Source organism: Oryctolagus cuniculus, chromosome 10 (genome assembly GCF_051225735.1).
Source record: "Oryctolagus cuniculus isolate XC-2025 breed Fujian yellow rabbit chromosome 10, ASM5122573v1, whole genome shotgun sequence".
In the NCBI taxonomy this organism is placed as follows: Eukaryota; Metazoa; Chordata; class Mammalia; order Lagomorpha; family Leporidae; genus Oryctolagus; species Oryctolagus cuniculus.
Window position 1 is genome coordinate 108,044,532 of NC_142876.1, and position 23,045 is coordinate 108,067,576.

Here is a 23,045-nt window from a genome sequence, read left to right on the forward strand (position 1 = left end):
GGGGCCAGCACCGCGGCTCACTATGCTAATCCTCCGCCTTGCAGCGCCACCACACCAGGTTCTAGTCCCGGTTGGGGTGTCGGATTCTGTCCCGGTTGCCCCTCTTCCAGGCCAGCTCTCTGCTGTGGCCAGGGAGTGCAGTGGAGGATGGCCCAGGTGCTTGGGCCCTGCACCCCATGGGAGACCAGGAGAAGCACCTGGCTCCTGCCATCGGATCAGCGCGGTGTGCCAGCCGCAATGGCCATTGGAGGGTGAACCAACGGCAAAAAGGAAGACCTTTCTCTCTGTCTCTCTCTCTCACTGTCCACTCTGCCTGTCAAAAAAAAAATAAATAAATAAAAAAAAAATCATTTGGTATAACCCATCATATTAAGAAGCTAAAGAAGCATAATTCAAGATTATATTAATTGTTACAGAAAAGGCATTTGATTATATTCAACAACTTTTATAATAAAAAGAAAGCGCTCAGAAACCTAGAACGGTGGGAAGCTTCAACAACACCTTCTCACCTACAGCAAACACCCTGCTTGCAGAGCAAAGACTGAAGCTTTCCTCCGGGGATCAGGCAAACGGTGAGGATTTCCACATTGCCCACTGCTGCTCAGCACAGTATGGGAAGTTCTACCCACGGTCACAAGGAACACAAGTAAGTAAGAGACAGACAAGTGAGAAAAGAGAAAATACGACTGTTCTTATTTGTGGAAAACTTGATTCCTTACACAGAAACTACCAAGGAATTTCAAGGAATTCAGTAAATTCACAAGCCATAACAAGGTGACATAAAACTCAACCATATGTTGATATAGTAGCAAGGAATACAGGAAAATAAAATTCAAAAATTCCATACCATTTACATCATTCAAAAAATTCTTAAATACTTAGCTGCAAATCTAAAACGTGTAAAAGACTTCTTTGTTGAACACATCAAATGTTAGTGAAAGAAAACTAAGATCTAAATAAATGAAGAGACACATCATGTTCACTCGCTGGAAATCTCAACAAAAGATATACCATTTCCCCACATTGGTTCAGAGGTTTAACTACCAAAATACCAACAAGATTTTTTTCAGGATAAAGACAAGAATATTCTGAAGCTTATATGGAAAGATAAAGGAACTAGAATAAAGTGGGCTGGATGGCTATGTAAGTACAGTTCTCTAGACTCAGTGGTGTTGATGAAGTCATGAGATGTAGCACAGTGGAGCTGAAATGAGAACCCAGACACAGCCCCATGCAAGTGTGGGTAACTGAGCTTGGACAAAGGAGCAAAAATCAACTCAAGGTAGCCAAGACAACTCCATGTATTCCAACACACGGCTTAGTGAAACGAAGCAATCTCAAAACATTACACCCTGCATGATCCCATTCACTTAGTATTCTCTGAATGAAAAAACATCCTAAAGATGAAAATCAGGTCAGTTATTTCCAGGGCTTAGTGACGCTGGGGTGTAGTGGGTGGCTCTGACGGTAAACCCAAGGCTAGCATGAGGGAGACCTTCACAGTGACGGGACAGTTCTGAGCCTGGATTGTGGTGGCGGCTACGAGACTCTACACGTGACGAAATCACAGTGAACTAGGCCCACCCATCGGACCAACATCACTTTCCCGGTTTCGGTGCTGTGCTAGGATTATGTAAGATGTAGCCCTAGGGAAAACAGGTAGAGTGTGCACAGCACCTCTTTGTACTACCTTTGTGACTTCCTGTGACCCTGTAATTATTTAAAAATAAAAAGCAAAAAAAAAAATCATCCAAATTTAATAGGAGATGAAAACGAAAAAGTAAGAATTAAAGGAGCAGGCGTCAGGAGCCCCACTGCATGCTTGTGGCCTCTTTTCCGAGTTGAAGGACGCAGTGAGGTGCCTGGGTGGCATTTTTCTAACTTGAGTAGGAAGTGTCGAGGCCTCAAGATTAAATGCTTTGTTTGAATTCCTGGGTCTCCAAACAGCCTTGAAGTGTTTGGTCTCTAGGGGGTGCAAAGTTCAGCACACTATCACCTAACAGCGCCACCCCTGTCTGCACGTGCACGCACACACAGACACACAGACACACACACAGACACACACACACTGGCTGCCTGCTATCCTCTTGGGAACCCACCTAGCTGGGGAATGTGACCAGGACTTTCCCATGTAGGAGAAGAACTATTGCCAGTTGTGCAAGAACCGGAAGGAGCGAAGGGGCGACTACAGCTTCACTCAACAGGAAATGCACACTGCTCTCTACCTCCTGGCCGCACTCCACATCCGACTCTCAGGAATTCTATTGAAGGTGCACATTGTTCAGAGAGAAACCCCACGGTGCTTCTCCTCTGGCCCCACAAGCCACACTCCAGAGGGTCACACCCACTGAACTTGGACTTTTGTGGCCTTCGATGAGTAATGGGTCGGCTGAGCCGTGTTGGTGAAAAGGGCATGTTATTCTTTAAGATCTTACACTGAAAGGGACAATAACTCAAGATGTGTTAAGTTATTCAGCTCCACTCAGTACCCACACTGGCAGGTTTGTGCTAGCCACCGGGGCCGCAGCAGTGAATAAGGCACTTGTCCCTGCCTGTGTCGAGTTTGGTGGAGAAAACAGACATTGAGCAAATAAACACAGAGAAATATGTAGCAGCCCATGTCTTCCAGGACTCACTGCCAAGAGACCGGTAGCAAAAAAAGAAGCGAGGGGAGCGCCAAGGAGGTCAGGGCGAGTTGCTCTGAAACGTCCCTCCAGCCGAGATGGGGGGAAGGCAGAGGACAGAAATGTGCCCTGAACGTAGAAGAGACACGGGCAGACCACGCAGGCGAGGAGGAGCCTGGAGCTTCCAGACAGGGAAGGGGCTGGTTTGCCTGGAGAGTTGGTGCCTATGGGCAGTGCTGAGTTTTGCTCACCCTTTGGGAAGCCTGTTGCTTCTGATGACCAGCCATGTGCTGAGATCCCGTGGGCTGAGAGCTATGCTTTTTGGGGTGCAGAATAATACTGCAGGGCACTGCCCCTAGGGCATTTTTCACCTGCAAATGACAAGCGTATTTCAAGGAGAGGTGCTGTTTCCAGTCTGTGAAAGGGTGAGCTGGCGTCGGCTGATTGAAAATATTACTGAAAGGTCTGACCAGTGTGCAGCTGTCACACATTACTGGGGTCCAAAGGGCTGGCCTTGAATGTCTTATTTTTTTCTCTCCCAATACTCATGCTTTAAAATAGAAAAAAAAAGCCAACTTAAAAACAGTCTTGTTTACTTTATCCAAGATTAAAGAGCTTGAACCGACTTGGACAGTCTAAATGGATTTTTAAGTGCTTCATGGACAAGTATCCCTAATTGCTAAAATGCTAGGCTTGGCTTCCGTGACTCTGGGCAGTGCTTGTATTGTCTGACCTCGCTTATTTACTCTCGTTGTCACAGGTCAGAAGCTAAGTTTTAGATCAGAAGGGTTTAATTTCTGAAGCTATGGATTGGAACCAGTTCTCTAAGGCCGTGTTGCACCCTGAGCTGTGGCCTTAGATTTTTTTGCCCTTCGTGTTCTACCCATGTGAAATGAGGAAAATGGGAAGGCTCTCTGAGCTCCAAGCCACAGCCTGTGTGTCGGAACACAGGACAGCCACCAAGGAGCGTAGCAGATGGCAGAGCTGCGGTCTGTGGCCTCTCCCTCTCTGCTTCATCATCACCAGTGGTGGAAGCAGCCTGGGATGCGAGAAGCAGCCCACGATGTGGAGTCCCAGGCTCTGGGTGCTCATCCTGTCATCATCGAGGGACAACAGGACTCTGGGTGGAAGCCGAGATCCAGTTTCCCCATTTGTAGGCTGAGGACAGCAACACTCGACGGCATGGTTGGTTATGGGATCTAAACCGTGAGGCAGAGAGCGCAGGGAACCCAGCCTCACCAGACTCCACAGCGCTCTGGGAGGCTGGCTCTGCCTAAGAGCAGCAAGTCCTGAAACTTGGGCAGAGCCCATCCTTACAGTGTTGAAAGCAATTCTATGTAGGGAAGCTTTCCCCGGACAGGGAAGCATTTCTTAAACACTTGGTAAAAATCTATGGCACGATTCTTGGGAGAGGCCCAGGAGAACAGGGGTGGCTTATACAATCTTTTTAGAATTGTTCATCCATGTATCCATTTGTCAAACATTTGTGTGGCCTTTGTCTTTCCTCCGTGCCACTTCAGCAACTGTGTTCCTCATTACCTCTGCAGGACAGGCAGGAAGCAAACTCTGCATGGCGGACTCACATGCAAGACTGCGAGACCCATCCGAGTTGGTTTTTTATAGACCCACAAGCTGTAGACGCCAGAGCACTCAGGCTGACAGCTCAGACCTGGGGACCCAGACAGCTGGCTCCGTTGAAGGCCTGAGTCACTCCACAGAACGGGCAGCTGTCTAGGAAGCAGTTCCTGAGCAGACGTCACTGACAGATGACCCAACGATCATTGTTCTCCAGGGAACAAGACCAAGGCCTGTTCTGGAAACAAGCAGGGAAAATGAAAAGGAGTTAAACTGCCAATGTAGGAAGCAGGGACTGCTGAACTGGGTCTGGAATCTTGCTAGGTGGTGGGCGTATTGGAGGGGACGGTGTTCCCTGCCCTTTAGAGAGACTTCTAGTCTAGCAGAGCCAGTAACACTGATTATACAGTGGGGAGAGGTCAGGACAGCAAGGTGAGTTCGAGACTTAACCTAGCGGGAAGGGCGTTCTCAGAGGACCCATCACGAGCAGGCCTCGAAGGCCGAGTACCCGCTCCAGGCCAGGCCAGGGAGGGCAAGGTGCCTGAAGCTGAGGCAGCTGCCTTTTTGCACACGCGGAAGTGCAAACGCAGATGCTACATTTGCAGGCATCACGTTCTGTGTGACTGTGCCGTAGAGTGCGGGAGGCGAGACCTGCAACGGAGTCCGGATCGGATGGCTTCCGCGTCCTGCGAAGGCGCTTGGTAGAAGGATGCTGGTGATCTGGACAGCTCAGAGGAGTCGCCTGCCCCATGAACTCTGTGAATGTCAGGACTCGCAATGTGAGAACTTGGGAAATTCGTCTTTATTGATAAATTTAACTGTTGCCCCCATTTCCTGCTCTAGGAAAGTCATTCTTGTACCCAATATCAATTCTTTATCCTTTCTGTATATTGTCTGTCTGATCCTTCTCCGCTCTTAACTTTGAGTTTTGAAGGCACATCACAAACTTGGCCATGTCAGGGATATGATTGGTTGTAGCACTGGTAACTGGGCTGGGTTGGGTTTAGGGGTGAGGGTTTGAGAGAGGAGGGGCTCATGATGGGAGATCATAAGCGAATCACTGGGAAAGTGGTTTTAAGTAGAAATGCTTGGGATTTACCCTGACCCCAAGCCCAGAGATCAGTTCTGAGCCTCACAACACTGCTTCTCAAACGTGCCTTTGCCATTCTTGATCCCACATCCCACAGCACTATAGTATTTGGCTCTGTTTTGCCATGTCATTCTTCATGCCTTTGGCAGTTGCTTGAATTTCCTTCTCAGATGACAACACTTAAAGTAGTGGTCATCAGCCCGACCTATACATTCCATTGACCTGTGGGCATTAAAACAAGTTGATGCCCAGTCTGCAACCCAGACTTTCTAGGGCTGGGCTTGGATACGACTGTTTTCAAAGGTTACCGCAGCACATCTCTAGGACTTACAGATAGAATGTATGTGACATCTGACCACCTCTTCTTGTCCCAGCCACCACTCCTGTCTACAACATTTCATGTGGGGAACCACAATGACCGAGCTGCCACTGTCTAGTTTATGCTAATGTCAATTGTCTCCATTTTTCTGTCCAGCTATTCACAGGGCGTCTCCATCTCTCCAAGCAGCAGATAAAGAACTGGAGACATCAGTGTGGCTTGAGCGGCTGGGAGTCCAGGGACCACACTCTAGTTTCTTGTGCACCTGTGTTTTCCGATCAGGATCTCATCATCTGGGAAATGCATTTATTGGTATTTTCTTATACTTGTACAGCTCCCTGTATAAGTAAATCCTTCTCTCGCTAATTTATTTTTCACCCTTGAACAATTCTGCATTTGTAAAAGATTTCAAATCCATGCAAATACCTAAAAGCATTCAGGACCAAGTCATTCTATGGACATGCGACATTGACCGCCACTCCTTCCAGAGTGGTGCAGTGGAAGATTCATGTTAGAAAGATGACAATGATTTTACCAACAATAATTGCACATAATTTCCAAAAAACTAGGCCTACAAAAAGTTGACCTTATGCACCCTCGAGAGGTTCACCTAGAGGAGGTCATGTTGTTTTTCTTTCTTTTCTTTTCTTTTTTTTTTTTTTTTTTTTTTTTTTTTTTTTTTTTTGACAGGCAGAGTGGACAGTGAGAGAGAGAGACAGAGAGAGAAAGGTCTTCCTTTTGCCGTTGGTTCACCCTCCAATGGCCGCCGCTGCAGCCGGCGCACCGCGCTGATCCTGGCAGGAGCCAGGAGCCAGGTGCTTTTCCTGGTCTCCCATGGGGTGCAGGGCCCAAGCACCTGGGCCATCCTCCACTGCACTCCCTGGCCATAGCAGAGAGCTGGCCTGGAAGAGGGGCAACCGGGACAGAATCCGGCGCCCCAACCGGGACTAGAACCCGGTGTGCCGGCGCCGCAAGGTGGAGGATTAGCCTATTGAGCCACGGCGCCGGCGTTTTTCTTTCTTTTCTAATGTCTTACATGCTCATTTTAGAAAAATATGAGCATCAATCATGCAGAGAACCATGAGGAAGCCGAACAGTATCAGTCTCAGTGTTTGCTTTCAGACATCTCCCAGGTCTCCTCAAACAAGCTAAACACACAAATGTATGCATGTGCACTCACACACATGTATGGCAGTACTTGACTCACCTGCTTGTCTGGGGAAGCCTGCACTCTCTGGGACGTCTCATGGCTGTGAGGTTTGGCTACGTAAGTGTAAGAGCCTTTGCAGCCTTGTGGTTGGTTTTCTGGGGCTGTGGTCTCCAGGTCACAATGTCCTTCAGGTGGATGTTACAAGGAAGGATTAGAGGTAACAGAGTTGCACCAAGATATGCATCTTTAACCTTTTTTTTCTGTATGGAAATTCAAATGTTTCTCATGTTTTCCTTCTTTTAAAAATTATTTATCCATATCATTTATTCTAGAAGTCATCAAGCGATCCAGGTTTAAAGATAAAGTGCCCCTTACCCTCTAGGAAAGGAGAAAATTGCTATCAGAATCATAGTCTTAAGGCAGCTACAAGGTCTATGGGAGAAGTAAAGAACAGAGCTTTGTATGTCGAGGAAACAGCATGGCCTGGCTTGGGCAAAGGGCCTTAGCTATGGGGCAAGATACTAGGCAATATCCCTGAAGCAGGAGACCCACTTCCAGAGGAGAGTGCAGGCACTGCACTGGGTTAGAGTCCTTCCCTTCATGCTGCTTAATCTTGGGCATCCTGGGAGACCTGGAGGGGGCGCTGCACTCATGAGGTTTTCCCAGGCTCTGTGATGAGAGATGGATTTTGCCCTCCTTGCTGGTACCAGAAAGAGAAATCTGAGACAGATAACCATTTTCCTGCACTGCTGCAGGTAGCTCCCATTTTGCCAGCTCGCTTCCTGTTGAGGCACTGATACAGCTCTGTAGGATCTTTCACCTCCTGTGGTCTTCTGCAGCCTGACCTCAAATGTCTCTTAAGGGCCCCCATGCAAGGGTAGCAAGTAAATAAAGTTCAACCATAGAGCACTCCATCATAACCAGTGGCTCCTACTGAGGCAAACTATTCAAAGGAGCCTGAAGAAACATAACTTTGTCCAAGGAGTGGTGAGTACTGCTAGAGGGAGAAAATTACTGAATACCAAAGACCTGCAACTAAAGCACATCAGTTCTGAATTGAAAGCTTTCATGAAGATACTAAGTGATAACCATCTGCTAAGGACTGAATTAAGTGTCCTTCCCCCATCCCACTGGTATGTTAGAGCCCTAATCACCAAAGTGATTGTTTTGGAGGTCATTAAGATTAACTTAGGTCATAAGCATGGGGACCTAATCCACCATGACTAGTGTCTTTATAAGAAGAGAGAGAGCAACTGCAACCTCCCTCTCCCTCTCCCTCTCCCCCCCCCCTTTCCACCTGCATGGAGAAAAGGCCATGTGAAGACACAACTCGGAGGCAGCCACCTGCAAGGCAGGAAGAGAAGCATCCCCTGAAGCCAACCCTGAATGCCTTCCTGGGTTGTGAGAGACCACGTCTGTTCTGCTGTTCCTCAAGCCACCTAGCCTATGGTATCTTGTTAAGGCAACCCAACCAGGCTAATGCACATCATTCCTGAACATTTAGTAACTGGTTTTAAAGATCAAAAGGAAAAAATATTTTAGTGCACCAAACAATACAAGGAAAGTGAGGGATGAATGGAAAATATAAAACAAAAGGCAGGCAAATACAAGAAATCTAACAAGAAACAGAAGCTATGTAAGGATGTGGAGATGGAATAATCAGGAAATAATAGAAGAAAACTTCCCTGAGTTGACTCAGATCTTTAAAGTCTCATTGATTAGAAAGCAGATTTAATAAAAAACAAGCACAAATAATGACCAAATAAAACAAGTCCAGAGACATGTATTTATCCATTCTAAGGAAAGAGAGAGACTCTTATAAGCTCCTTCACCAAAAATTAATAAAAGATGAGCATAGCAGCTCTTTCTCCCTGGAGTTTGCCCGTATTATTTCCTGAGTGTGTACTTTTGCTTTAAATAAATCTTGCTTCTCTGCTCACCTTTATTTTCTTTTTAAGATGAGCATATATTCAATAGAATTACCATGTCAAGAGCAGAAGAAACACATTTTTGAGAGATACAGGGACTCAGGAAGTGCAGTAACCTAGTTATCTAAGGTGGATTCATGTGATCATTGAGTACACCAAATGAAAATCAAACAAGCTCAAAAACATGGAGGAGATTAGAAGCAGCAACAAGCAAAGCCTCTTCCAATATAGAGTAGAATCTGAACAGATGGGATTCCAGGTAAAGTTAGTCATGCATTTACTATGTCTCTGTCCTGTGACTCCACTGAGAGCAATGCAAAAGACCTTCGAAAAGTCTTCGAGGTCAACGGGATAGAAGAACCAGCAACAGATGAGAGAGTTCAATAGATGTTTTGAAATAAAAAAGTGGGTGGAGCATGGTAGAGCCCACTCACTCAACAGAACTTGGGCTCCAAAGCTCCAGGGATGCGAAGGGCAGGGCAGCACGTGGAGCTCGCTGGAGATGTCTGATCAGCTGTCCTCTCCTCCATCCCTCCATCACTGTAGGTAGACTGCCTCATCACAGGGAGAGCCTGGTAGGTTATCCTTAGAATGCAGAGGACACCAGACACAGTCAGGGGCGGGAGGTGATGGCTGAAGCTTCATGGATGGGGATCCAGTGAAAACCCATCCTTCTCTTTTTTTTTTTAAATTTTTTTTTGACAGGCAGAGTAGACAGTGAGAGAGACAGAGAGAAAGGTCTTCCTTTGCCGTTGGTTCACCCTCCAATGGCCGCCACAGCCGGTGGGCTGTGGCCGGCGCACCGCGCTGATCCGATGGCAGGAGCCAGGTGCTTCTCCTGGTCTCCCATGGGGTGCAGGGCCCAAGCACTTGGGCCATCCTCCACTGCACTCCTGGGCCACAGCAGAGAGCTGGCCTGGAAGAGGGGCAACCGGGGCAGAATCCAGCGCCCTGACCGGGACTAGAACCCAGGGTGCTGGCGCTGCAGGTGGAGAATTAGCCTAGTGAGCTGCGGCACCGGCCAGCCCATCCTTCTCAACACTCTGTGGAAGGCTTGCGGTCAAGGCTACTCACCCTGGAAAGAGACTGAAGCACTCAACTCTGGTGGGGATAAACTTCCCCAGACAGAACCAAGGTGAAGGTGAGTAGGATAGCAACTATTGTTGCTGGATCCCATTACTTACCTTGCTATCACGTGGATATTACAACACATTCATCGCACCAATTAAGAAGCGATACTAGCATATACCTGTTATAAGCTATTATTTGACACTGGTCAGGGAAGAAAGTAAAATGACCTTCTGAAAATGACCTTCATGAAGACTGTCATTTTCTTTTATTTTCAAAGATTTATGTATTTATTGGAAACCCAAGGTGTAAACAGAGATAGACAGAAATAGATCTTCCATCTACTGTTTCACTGCCCAAATGGCCACCAATAGTCAGGTCTGGGCCAGGCCAAAGCCAGCAGCCAAAACTCCATTCAGGCCTCCCACCTAGGCTGCAGGTACCTCGTTATTGGACCATCTTCTCCTGCCTTCCCAGGTTCATTAGCAGGGAGCTGGATGAACAGTGGATCAGCTGAGACTTGAAATGACACTCTGATATGGGGTGCCAGCGTCGTAAGCGGCAGCTTAACCCACTGCACCACAATGTCAGTCATTTCAGAGTAGCGTCATTTTAGAGACTTATAAAGAACTATGTAGCCTAGAGAATTAGGTAAAGCTGTGGGAATAAAACACTGCCTCTTTTGTGTTTTTTGAAACCAATGATGTAAGTGTCTTCATTATGAACCAATATTGGAACATCTTTCACACTATAAAAATGTTCATTTCAAATGATTCAACCTACTAAGGAGAGGCTCAGTGTGACAGTGACAGTGGAGGGAAGTGTTATTTTGGGTTAGTATGGCTTAGGTCTCATCTCTTGAAAAAAATCTCTAACAGGAAGCAACCCGCTACCTGGGCAGAATTTAGCTTGAGTGGTAGGCATGTTTAAATCACAACGGGATTTAGAATGTTTTTCCTAAAAATTTTATTTATTGATTTTTCTGAAAGGCAGAGTGACAGAGTGGGAGGGAAAGAGGGAGAGGGGAAAGAGGGAGAGGGGAAAGAGGGAGAGGGGAGAGATCTTCCTTTTGCTGATTCATTACCCAAATTGTTGCAATCGCTGGGGTTGGGTCAGGCTGCAGCCAGAGCCAGGAACTCCAACTGGGTCTCCCACATGGGTGGCAGGGGCCCAAGTTTCCCAGGCCATCTCCTGCTGCTTTCCCAGGGGCCTTCGCAGGGAGCTGATTAGAAGCAGAGCCACCAGGCCTGGAACCAGTGCTCCGATATGAGACGCAGGTGTGTAAGCTGTGGCTTAACCCATGTGCCACACACAATGCCAGTCCCAGGATTTAGAATTTAGGATAGAAAGACTTAACAGAATGAAATCATTGTATGGATATTTTTTGTTGAAAGAGGATCTTTTATATGTGGGATTTTAGGTATTTATAATGCTAGTATTTAATTAACTATAAATGGAAGCCTTACACTGAAATTGAAAATGTGTACTCAGTATTCATTTTAGATCACAAATCTAGATTGAATTAGAAGATTTAAGATAACTTTAGATGATTCATATATTTGTTCATCTATTGAAGCATATTATTCATATTGAATATGCACATCATGAGTCATACATCTCAATATTTGTGAATATTCAATATATTCTCAAATTTAATATTTTAAACACATAAAAATTACTTGTGTTCTCAGGGAGCACACCTATCAGAGTGTTGGTTCAAGTCCTGCCTATTCTACTTTCAATCCACTTCCTTTTTTTTTTTTTTTAAGATTTATTTATTTATTTGGAAGTCATAGTTACAGAGAGAGAAAAGGAGAAGCACAGAGGGAGGGAGGGGGAGGGGAGGGGGAGAGAGGGAGAGGGAGGGAGGGAGGGAGGGAGAGAGGGAGAGGGAGAGGGAGAGGGAGAGGGAGGGGGGGGAGAGAGAGGGAGAGGGAGGGGGGGGAGAGAGAGAGAGAGAGAGAGATCTTCCAATCACTGACTCGCTCTCCAACTGGACACAACAGCCAGAGCTGGGTCTTCCAGTGCAGGTGCAGGGGTCCAAAAACTTGGGTCATCTTCCATTACTTTCCCAGGCAATAGCAGAGAGCTGGATCAGAAATGGAGCTGCCGGGACTCAAACCCGTGCCCATATGTGATGCTGGCACTGCAGGCGGCGGCTTTACCCGCTACACCACAGCGCCGGCCCCTCAATCCGTTGTCCTTCTAACACAACTGAGAGGGTAGTGGAAGATGACCTAAGTACTTAGACCCCTGCCACCCATGTGGGAGACCAGGATGGAGTCTCCGGCTGGACCACACTCTGGTTGTTACAGGCATCTGGGGAGTGACAGCAGCAGAAGAAAAAAAATCTCTTTCACTCTGCTTTTCAAAAATAAATCTTTTAAAAACATGGAAAAATAAAATCAAACTTCCATACCACATCTACCGAGAGTAAAAGCCACCGTGAGGGTACTAAGATCTGGCAGCAGCTTGTGGACATTTTGCAGACTTTGTTGGAATCACCAGATCCCCAGCTCATCCTACAAAGCAGCCCCCCAGTTGACAACTGCACCCATGAGCGGTCTCGTTTTTCTATATTTACCGACAGCATTCGATCACGAGACAACGCTGGGTGCTGATATTTATTCCCCAGTCACTCACGTGGAGACAGCACTGGTTCTGTCTGGACTGCAAAGGAACCCCACTCCCCTACACAGATGCCCTTGCAGGTGGGGTTGCAAAGGGCACACTCATTAGGAGCGAGATACGAAATTGTATTTCCCTTCACGTTGAGGGCTTTTAGAAAAGCCTTATCGAGAGTACACACTCAACTGCGTCCACTCTTTCTGTTTTCTGTCTAACTGCAGTGTGGATGCATGGAGAAAAGTGGCCACCTTAGAGCCTTCAGACAAAAGCCTATGTGGTGCAGCTGGTAGACAGAAGGGGCCTGGGTGTAACGCCTTCCTTAAGGGGATGCGAGGCCTGCAGCCACTCTGCTCTGCGACAGGCACAGACCCTGTGCAGTTAAATAACTAAGGGTACTTTTCTGTTGTTTCAGCCAAAGCAAATTTGAAGCAGCTCAACTTTGTACATGAAGAGTGACATCCAACAAAACTCCCATTGAATGGAATCCAGAGTTCAAAAATAATGCCAGGAAGAGAAGAAAACCCAAAAATAATTAAAATAATAATTTTGTCTCCAGAGAAATTCATTTATTTAACTAATATTTACAAAGTGCCCTTCAATTGTCTATTATAGAAGCTGGGTAAGCGAAGAATTTAAAGAACACGTTGCATCTAGAAAACAAGGGTAGAACAAGTTATGAAGAGATGAGCAATATTGGGGAAAAAAAGATAAAAGAGTTAAAGAACAAATTTCAGACAACAAAATCAAAGAGACAAGGGTTGAAAGTAAATGCTAAAAAAGTGAAAAGAGGGGCTGGTGCTGTGGCGCAGTGGGTAAAGCCACCGCCTGCCATGCCAGCATCCCAAATGTGCACTGATTTGAGTCCTGGCTGCTCCACTTCCCATCTAGCTCTCTGCTATGGCTGGGGAAAGCAGTATAAGATGGCCCAAGACTTTGGTCCCCTGCACCCATGTGGGAGACCTGGAAGAAGCTCCTGGCTCCTGACTTCAGATTGGCACAGCTCTGTCTGTTGCGGCCAACTGGGAAGTCAAAGTCAATCAGCGGATGGAAGTCCCCTTCACCTCTCCTCCTCCTCTCCTTTTCTCTCTGTGTAACTCTGCCTTTCAAATAAATAAATAAATAAATAAATAAATACTTTTTTTAAAAAAAAGTGGAAAGATAAGGTTCCTCATTGAAAAGACCAAGAGAGGACTTGATGTAATGAATGAACAAGTATTCTTTCCAACACAGAATCATGAAATTTCAGAGCATTAAAGGCAAATTTATAAACTCTTCTAGAGAGAAAAAAGAAGACTAAAGGTCAGGATGGCATGGATGGGTCTTCCTAAGATCAACACTGGAAAAAAAAAACTACATAAAGTGCAGCCTAGAATACTAGAAGTGTGTAGGAAAATGAAGATATGGACTGAGAACCTATAAGGCACCTCTGCGTGAGAAAGATGCTGCTGAATGTACTCCAGCAAATTAAGGGAATAAACTAAGAGAAGGGAAGATGTGGGGTGCATGAACAGAATCCAATGCAGAAGAACACAGGACAAATCGCTGGTTCAGTCTGTGGCAGCTCCAGGGAGCCACCTTTCCCACACTGGAGATAAATGAAGGTTCCAAAGGAGATTTTGAAAGGGAATAAAGGGGCCGGCAAGGCTAATCCTCTGCCTGCGGCGCCGGCACCCTGGTTCTAGTCCCAGTTGGGGCACTGGATTCTGTCCCGGTTGCCCCTCTTCCAGGCCAGCTCTCTGCTGTGGCCCAGGAGTGCAGTGGAGGATGACCCAAGTGCTTGGGCCCTGCACCCACTTGGGAGACCAGGAGAAGCACCTGCCTCCTGGCTTCGGATCAGCTGTGGTGCGCCGGCAGCAGCACAGGCCGCGGCGGCCATTGGAGGGTGAACCAACGGTAAAGGAAGACCTTTCTCCCTGTCTCTCTCTCTCTCACTGTCCACTCTGCCTGTCAAAAAAAAAAAAAAAAAAAAGGAATAAAGAGGGGCCAGCACCGTGGCTCACTTGGTTAATCCTCTGCATGCAGCACCGGCATCCCATATGGGTGCTGGTTCTAGTCCCAGCTGCCCCTCTTCCAGTCCAGCTCTCTTCTCTGGCAGTGGAGAATGGCCCAAGTGCTTGGGCGCCTGCACCCGCATGCGAGACCAGGAAGGAGCACCTGGTTCCTGGTTTCAGATCGGTGCAGTGCTGGCTGTAGTGGCCATTTGGGGAGTGAACCAACAGAAGGAAGACCTTTCTCTCTCTCTCTCTCTCTCTCTCTAACTCTATCTGTCAAATAAAAAAAAAAAAAAGAAAGGGAATAAAGGGAGCTCTTTGTTCAAAGACTCCCTGATATGATGCAGAGTTTCAACAGAAAACACAGGAAAGCATTTGGTAGATTAGATGCAGCATGTAGGAAAATAATATAGGTACTTAAAACCAGGGGGATGACTCAATCCAAGTGACCATTGATTTCAGGAGAATTTAAAAGTTATAGAAGAAAAAAGTATAATCCTCTCCTTGCCACTGAAATGAACATTTTTACACAGCTACAATAATGTAAGAGTTGAATATATTGCACAAAAACTAGTTTGTCAAAGTTTTTAGAAAAATAAGAACAGGGAGGTGAGTTTGGTGACATTAAGATAAAATTTTATATCATTTTAATAAGAAATCAATGGATTCTGAAAATTGGTGACAAAATACTTAGGAAAATGTAGGTTAACATCAGGCGATAATGGCTCAAGGACGAAAATTATTTCTAGAAGGTAGTTGTGGGGACTAGAACAACTGAGGTAAGGAGAATTCCTTACTTTTTTTTCTTCCTAAAATTTTTTATTTACTTATCAGAGGGAGGTTGCAGAGAGACAGGTTCTATCTGCTGGTTATGGTTCACTCTCAAGATGCCTACAACAGCTGGGGCTAGATCAGGCCAAACCTGGGAGCCAGAAACTCATTTCAGATCTTTCATGCAGGTGGCAGATACCCAAATTCTTAAGCCATTACCTGCTCCTTCCAAAGTTTGCATCGGTGGGAAGCTGAAATAGGGACTAGAGCAGGACTCAAACTCTGGCATTCTGATATGGGTTGTGTGTCCCAAGAGGCAACTTAATTATCAGGCCAAATGCCTTCTCCTCTAAATTTTTGAGTATTATTTTATTGCATAAGATTTGCAGGCACCACACTTGCAGCAAACACCCTCCATACACTGCTCTTGAGTGTCTCTGTTTCACCTATGTGGTTCAAACTTTAGCTGTGGTGGGCAATTCCATACAAGAGTTAACCAGCTTCCTGCAGGTGCAACCTGTCAGGATCTTGCCTCAGGCTCATGCCCTGTGCTTCTTACTTCATGCCCTTGGGCTTCTCTGTGAAGTCCCAGGCAAGAGCCACTGTGGGAAAGTGCTCATTTCTTGGGTATGTGCAACCTGAAAATGCAAGGAAATTAACACTTTATAAGGCAAACCTTTGACCAGTGGGGGTCTTGGGGTGGTGGATAAATCTTTCTCGCCTTTCAACCCCCAAAAAGATCGTTCTGAGACAGGATTCACAGCTGACTCCAGGATACAGCAACCGCCCGCTGTGGTTGTGACAACCCAGCATTAATGCCCCTGTGCTGGCTGCTTCCCTGCCTCACTGCCCTGGTGTCCTCCTGGGGCCCTGGACCGCATCTCCAGGAAGCCTTGGTCTCAGGCTGCGCATTCTGGAAAACCCAAGGTAAGGCTCAGATTAAAAAAAAAAACAACGCTTAAGCAAAACCGAAATTATAAGACAATGAGTTAACCTACTTTCGAAAAAAAAATATTTAAACGGAAGTTGATACTACAGCAAGGAAGGACAAAGTGTGGATGTGGAGTTTTTGAAATACATGGAGATGAAAACTAAAGGTTCATCGTTTATGATTATAAGCTGCTTTCAGCAGGACTAGACGTTGAAGGCGCAAGGAAGTAAGAAGCAGGAAATTGTTCGAAGTCTCTTTCACAGTGATAGGTGGAGACGGTGCTGGTCAGATGCCTTGTTGGGGACAGAAGGGGTATTATTTAATCTCATGTATCAGTGAGAAGGCTATGCTAAAACATCCTTTAAGACAAGATAGGAATGGATTCACTAGCAAAATAAAGAACCTTAAGAGATAAAAGTTAATGGGGGTGGTTTTGGGAGTAGTTAGGCCAGAAAAAACAAAAACAAGAAACTGAATCAGGACAACACGCAGCAAATAGAAAACATGAATGAAGGAAGGAACGAAAACCCGATCTACAATTCAGTGATCATAGATGTGTTCAATTCTCCTTGTTAAAAAACAAAGACCCCACAGGTAAACAAAAACCAAACAAACGGAATTTGTATCTATACAAAGATTATAATAGCATACCTAAAAGTAAATAACGGATAGCGATTTGGATGTTGAATTTTTTAAAAAAGGATTTACTTATTTATGTGAAAGGCAGAGATAGAGATAGATAGATAGATAGATAGATAGATAGATAGATAGATAAACAGATATAGATCGATCGATTGATTGATCTTCCATCCACTGGTTCATTCTCCAAATGACTGCAATAGCTGGGGCTGGGCCAGGCTGAAGCCAGGAGCCAGGAGCTTTAACTGTGTCTTCCACGTAGGTGCAGGGGCCCAAGGACTTGGGCCATCTTCCACTGCTTTCCCAGGAGCATTAGCAGGGAGCTAGATTAGAAGTGGAGTAACTGAGATTTGAACCAGTGCTCATGTGGGATGCCAGCATTGCAGGCGGAGGCTTACTCTCCAGCCTCGGATGTTGATTTTTAATGATCAAATACAAAACAAGCTAATGTAAACAACACAACGAAGAAAGATGTTATTTCAATATAAAACTTCATTCAAGGCCTAAACCATGAAATGAAGAACTAGATTGTTTGGGAAAAAAAAAACAAAGAATTCTTGAAGGAGATGGAACAGCTGTAGACCTTTACACTGAAAAACATAAAAAAATCACAGAAGAAAAACCCCCAGAAATATAAGGAGCATTTGATAATATCTCTTTTTTATTTGGTACATTAAGGAGCTAAACATAAGCAGTAGAAGAAAGATTTAACAAAATGCTGCTTTAATAGCTCAAGATGATTTTTTTCCACCCCAAAAATATGTTTGAAAATGATCATCTGCTTGATCACAAAGAAAACTTGAATACATTCTCTCCAAGAAGAGGTCACAGGTCACATTCCTGGACACACTCCTCAAACTAAAGCTACCTTTGCTTCTTTCCTCTTCCCCTACTCTGAGGGGGATACATTAAGCTTTAATTAATTAATCAATTAATTAATTAAGGGAAGAGGCAGCCAGCAGAGAGCAGGAAGAGCCAGTGTCATTGAGTGCCTACTGTGTTCTGGAAGCTTCTGTGTGCCTTTACCTCCTATTTTTTAACACAATTCTCAGCCCAGTTCTGTGTGGAGGAACTACCCATCCCTTTTGCAAGTGCTGGAAAGTTGCTGTCGCTATGCAGTATGTGGGTCCCTCGGAACTCCGGCAAGCTCAGTCCCTGGAAGGAAAAGCTGTACCTCCTGCCCTCATATGCCAGCTTCCTTCCCACTTCTCGCCTCCACATTGGTGGTACAATGGGGGCTGTCACAGTGACCCACTTCCCAGCAGGGCTGTGAGATGCACCAACTAATTACAAAGGCTAATAAAAGATTTACAGAGCTTCCAGCACCCTTTGGAAGTGCAAGGGTTTACTTAATAAAAATAATGACAGTGCTGGATAAACACTGCTCAGAGCCTAGCACCACTCTCAAGAAGAGTAAACAACATGCCAGGGTAATTTCAAGCTTGATTACATGTTTGCAGCGAATATCACTGTTATCCAAGGAAAGGGAAAATCTGCCATGCAGGAAATGTTGACTGAAGGCCACAGCCCAGCCACACACAGCAATGTAGTTTGATTAAAATGAGCAGTGACCTTTTGTGCAAGCTTCTATTTCTTTGAGACTTTTCAGAATTTAATAAGGTAGAATCCACTTGGCTTCATGCAGCTTTGGGCTCAAGCTCCAGGGCTTTGCTTGCTTTGTACAGAGCCCCCTCTCTCTAGGAATCCCAAATCCAGGCTGCTTCGGGTTGCCCAGGCCCAAGAGGGGAGGGATCTCTTGGATCCAAGGGTAAGGGCATTTTAGATCTTGGCAGAGGACAACAGAAAGAGCAAGTAGCCTGGCCCATTAAAGTAACTAAAAGAGAGCCAGTGTGTCATCAGAAGGATTCATCCAGAAAGATGGAATCCATGCCCCAGGTTTGGTGCAGGAAACTATAGGTAGTAGAAAATCTGGAAGGGCACACTGGGAACAGGAAACTGACCCAGAGATGAGCAATAATTAGGGCTGAAAGAATAAGGTGTAGGCAATGCTCACGGGGTTCAGAAGGTGAAAACCAGATCCATGAAGACGCAACCCCCTGCCAGAGACAGGAGCAATCTCCCTATATCTTTCATTTGGCAAACCCAAGCAGAAGCCAGTAGACAAAGACACCTAGGAAGTGTTATCTGCACGGCTGGCAGCTGTGGCATGGAGCAGAGCAGAGACAAACTCTGAAGGTCACAGGCTGATGCCCAGCACAGAGCAGGGGCAGAAGATGGGGCTGAGCAAGGTTGGCTCAGTTAGACGGGATGATGGATGCTAGACTCTCACCCCAAGAACAATGGGAAGCACAGATGGTTTTAAAGCTGGGAGTGACTTTCTCTGCCTCACATGCTGGGTAAACAACAGACCAGGGGCAGGTGAGAAGCTCTGCCTTCGGGGTCAGCATTGTGGCATAATGGGTTAAGATATAACCTGCGATGCCTACATGCCATATGGGCGCCGGTTCAAGTCTTGGCTGCTCCACTTTTGATCCAGCTCCCTGTTAATGCACCTGGGAAAGTGGCGGAAAACAGCCGAAGTGCTTGGGCCCCTTCGCCTACATGGTGGCCCTAGATCAAGCTCCTGGCTCCAATCTGGTGTAGCCCTGGCCATTGTGGCTCTTTGGGGAGTGAACCAGCAGATGGAAGCTCGCTCACTCTCTCCCTCTCCTTCTCTTTCTGTAACTCTGCCTTTCAAATAAATAAATCTTAAAAAAAAAAAAAAAGGCAGCTCTGGTCTCCTAATTCCAAGTGTAGCCAATGATCCATCTATCACCAGGTTGAAACTGGTGCTGGCCACATTAACTCCCAGCTACATTCACTCCCAAGCCTTTTGGTCAAGGGATATGATTTTAGTCACTTAAATCCCAATGCTGCAACTCCTAGGGAGTAAGCAGTCCAGATCATCCCTCTCTGAACCTATGTCTCAGCCTTTCACTGCTTCAAAGCCCCAGGCCACAGTCCACTTAGTCCTTAGTGGTGGTCCAGCTTCCAGTACCCCGTAGGAGTGTAACTCTAGTCACAGAGTCACCTCCCCTTCTGCCACAAATTACCAGCCCCGGCAGTGGGGTCAGGGAACAGGGCAATATGTTTAAGATATTGGAGTATGCCAATCAGTTGGGTGACCAGAGAAAGCAACGTAGAAAGTTCCAGACAAGCCTGCCTTTCAGTTTTCTCCCCAAGAATGGTCTTTAAAATTGTAAACTCTCTTACGATGCAAGCAAGCAGAGTTCAGTTCATGGGGTGTTAATTTAACGGCTCACTTGGGGTTCTAATTTCGTTCCTGTGAAAGGGTGATAATTTTGGAAACTCCCAACAGGGAAGCAAGAAGTAATTCCTTTCCACTCCCTCCTTGTCAACTGAATTGCTGACAATTGGACAGGTGTTCCTTGAGGAGGGCAGGGACATGGGGATTCATGAACTCGCCTACAGTTAGGGAAATCATTGACCTAAGACTGCATAAGTCATTAGTTACAAACTGGAGACCAGAATCCAGGACTCCAGGCCCCGGGGTAAGGCCTGTGGCTACGCAGGCAGAGCTATTGGGTTAGTAGTACCCCAATTCCAGCTTCCTGTTAACGCAGGCCCTGCGAAGCAGCAGTGAGGTCTCGAATGAGCGCCTGCCACCCACATGTGGGACCTCAACTGAGTTCCCAGCTTCTTACTCTGGCCCTCACTCAGGGACTGCAGGCATTTGGGAAGTGAACCAGTGGACGAGCTCTCTCTCATTCTCTCTCCCTCCCTCCCTCCCTCCCTCAAATAAATAAAAAATTTAAAAAGTCCAATCATATAGGCTAACCCATACTCTTTACATATGTTCTATCTGAGCTCATTTTCATTATTCTACTTTGCTTTTTGACTGCCTCCATCAATATTAATTTATAAAATGTAATTCATATTAATAGTATATAGATTCATACTCACTTTTCAATAAAATGAAGGCCTGATTAAATAATGTTGAGAGAAGCAGGCTATCTAGGTATTTACACAATAATTATAATTTGAGATTATAATTTTTATTCTGTAAGATGATGTTGCAACAAGTAATATTAAAATTTAGTAAATGATGTTATTGTCAAATGCCATCATTTTTAATGTATACCTACATCTTTTTACACTGTATAATTATATATAAATAATCTGAGTTCAAATTAAATATTTAAATTCTGATCAGTAACCTATGAAGCCATGCAATTATTATTTATGCAACAATAACATCCTTCTAACGGCAGAAATTTTATTTTTTAAAGTAAAAGTTAAACTAAAGATATGATACAGAAAAAATACACAGCTCCTAAGTGCTCAGTTGATTGGATCTTGTTATTTAATGTTTAATTTTAAATGACTTCTGGATTGTAAATTCTTCTAGTATATCTTCCTTAAACACCAATAAAATTTGCTCAGGACTTTGCTGATTTTAGCACTATAAGTCCTGTGACCTAGGCAGGCTCTGCATCATAGGGAAACTGGAACATTCGGTCAACTTTGCAGGAACAGTTCTGTGGCCCGGGCTGATGAGGGATCACATTTTCCTGTCACATCACCTCTCTAACCATGCCTTCCAGAACCTTCTCTCATAGTCTTAAAATGAATCATCCACACAGAAGTGCTAGTGTTGAGGAAAAGGGACAGGAGCAAGAATGGGCTTCATGGGGCCGGCGCTGTGGCATAGCAGATAAAGCCGCTGCCTGCAGTGCTGGCATCCCATATGGGCACTGGTTCATGTCCCGGCTGCCCCATTTCTGATCCAGCTCTCTGCTGTGGCCTGGGAAAGCAGCAGAAGATGGCTCAAGTCCTTGGGCCCCTACACCCACGTGGGAGACCTGGAACAAGCTCTTACTGGCTTAGCTCTGACCATTGTGGCCAACTGGGGAGTGAACCAGTGGATGGAAGACCCCTCTCTCTCTGTCTCTCTTTCTCTCTGTGTAACTCTTTCAAATAAATAAATAAATCTTTAAAAAAAAAATAAAGAATTGACTTGAGGAGCATCCTACAGAGACTTCCAGAGTGGGATCTATGTGTCAACGTGAAATAAACTTTACTCAAAACCACTGACATTGCATCTACGCCCTAAGTCCTTCTCTCTCCTTTCTCAGGTTCAGGGATAATTTTCTGCCCCCAGCTTCTGCCTCCTTTGTGCCTGGCCGGGGAAGGAACTCCTAGTGGAGAGCAGGGTTTGCCTGGCCTTGTAGCCATAGGGTGTCCGTGACAAAGCCCGAGCTTCTTTATTCCTTTGTCTTCTAAACAAACACTTCAGAAAGAAAGTTCTCTTAGAAATGTGCCTGTCCTGGAACATGAAAGATATGGGTGGAAAAATGTGGCCAAAGCAGGCAGGAATATGGGAGGACTTAAATGTCACTGCAGGGACCGGTGCGGTAGTGTAACGGGTAAAGCCACTGCCTGCAGTGCTGGCATCCCATATGGGCACTGGCTCAAGTCCTAGCTGCTCCACTTCTGATGCAGCTCTCTGATATAGTCTGGGAAAGCAGCAGAAGATGGCCCAAGTCGTTGGGCTCCTGCACCCACGTGGAAAGACCTGGAGGAAGCTCCTGGCTCCTGGCTCCTGGCTTTGGATCGGCCCAGCTCTGGCTGTGGTGGCCAACTGGGGAGTGAACCAGCGGACTGAAGACCTCTCTCTCTCTCTGCCTTTTCCTCTTTCTCTGTGTAACTCTTTCAAATAAATAAATAAATCTTAAAAAAAAAAAAAAAACAAAAAAGAGTTGATTTGAGAGGGCGGGCATTTGGCACAGTGGTTAGGATGCAGTGTGGAGCACTTTGCCCTAGATCAGAGTGCCTAGGTTTTTCCCCTGGCTCCACTCACAATTCCAGCTTCCCGCTAAGGTGCACCCTGGGAGGTAGCAGGTGAAGGCTCAAGTATTTGAGTCCCTAACTTTGGATCCCAGCTTTGGCCTTAGCAAAGCCCCAACCATTGCAGGTACTCAGAGAGTGGATCAGTGGCCGGCAGCTCTCTCTGTCTCCGGCTGTCTCTCTTTGTTTCTTCCTCATTCTATTTCTCTGCCTTTCAAACAAATAATTTTAAAAAAATTTTAAGCTGATCAGAGCATTAAATGAGAGAAAGGTTTTAGCCAAGTGATGACATGTTATACATGCTAAATAAAAAACAAGATACATTGGGCTCCTGATCTTAGTTAACTGAATTTCAAAAATACTGAAAACAAGTCATACATTCATTCACTGCACAAACATGTACGACGTTGAACTGGCCCAGAGTGTGTAGTGATGAAATGCTTAACGTGATTCTTGTACTCCTGGAGTCTGGTGGAGAGGTACTCCCATAGCTACCCATAAAGGAGTGTTTAATGAAATGTGC

The 23,045-nt window shown here is 45.6% G+C and overlaps 1 long non-coding RNA gene across 2 annotated transcripts in view; it reads right to left on the reverse strand.

Moving 5' to 3' along the window:
• The window catches only part of LOC103349149 (uncharacterized), a 257,314-nt gene that overhangs the window by 194,612 nt on the left and 39,657 nt on the right, over window positions 1-23,045 (reverse strand). The window contains exons 3-4 of one of the 2 annotated variants that reach the window (XR_016214929.1): window positions 6,816-6,943; window positions 4,257-4,955 (exon numbers count right to left, since the gene is read on the reverse strand). The exons of the other annotated variant lie outside the window; for it this stretch is intronic. This is a non-coding gene — a long non-coding RNA (uncharacterized LOC103349149). Of the gene's footprint in view, window positions 1-4,256; window positions 4,956-6,815; window positions 6,944-23,045 lie in introns of those variants that run through there. 2 annotated transcript variants of the gene reach the window in all.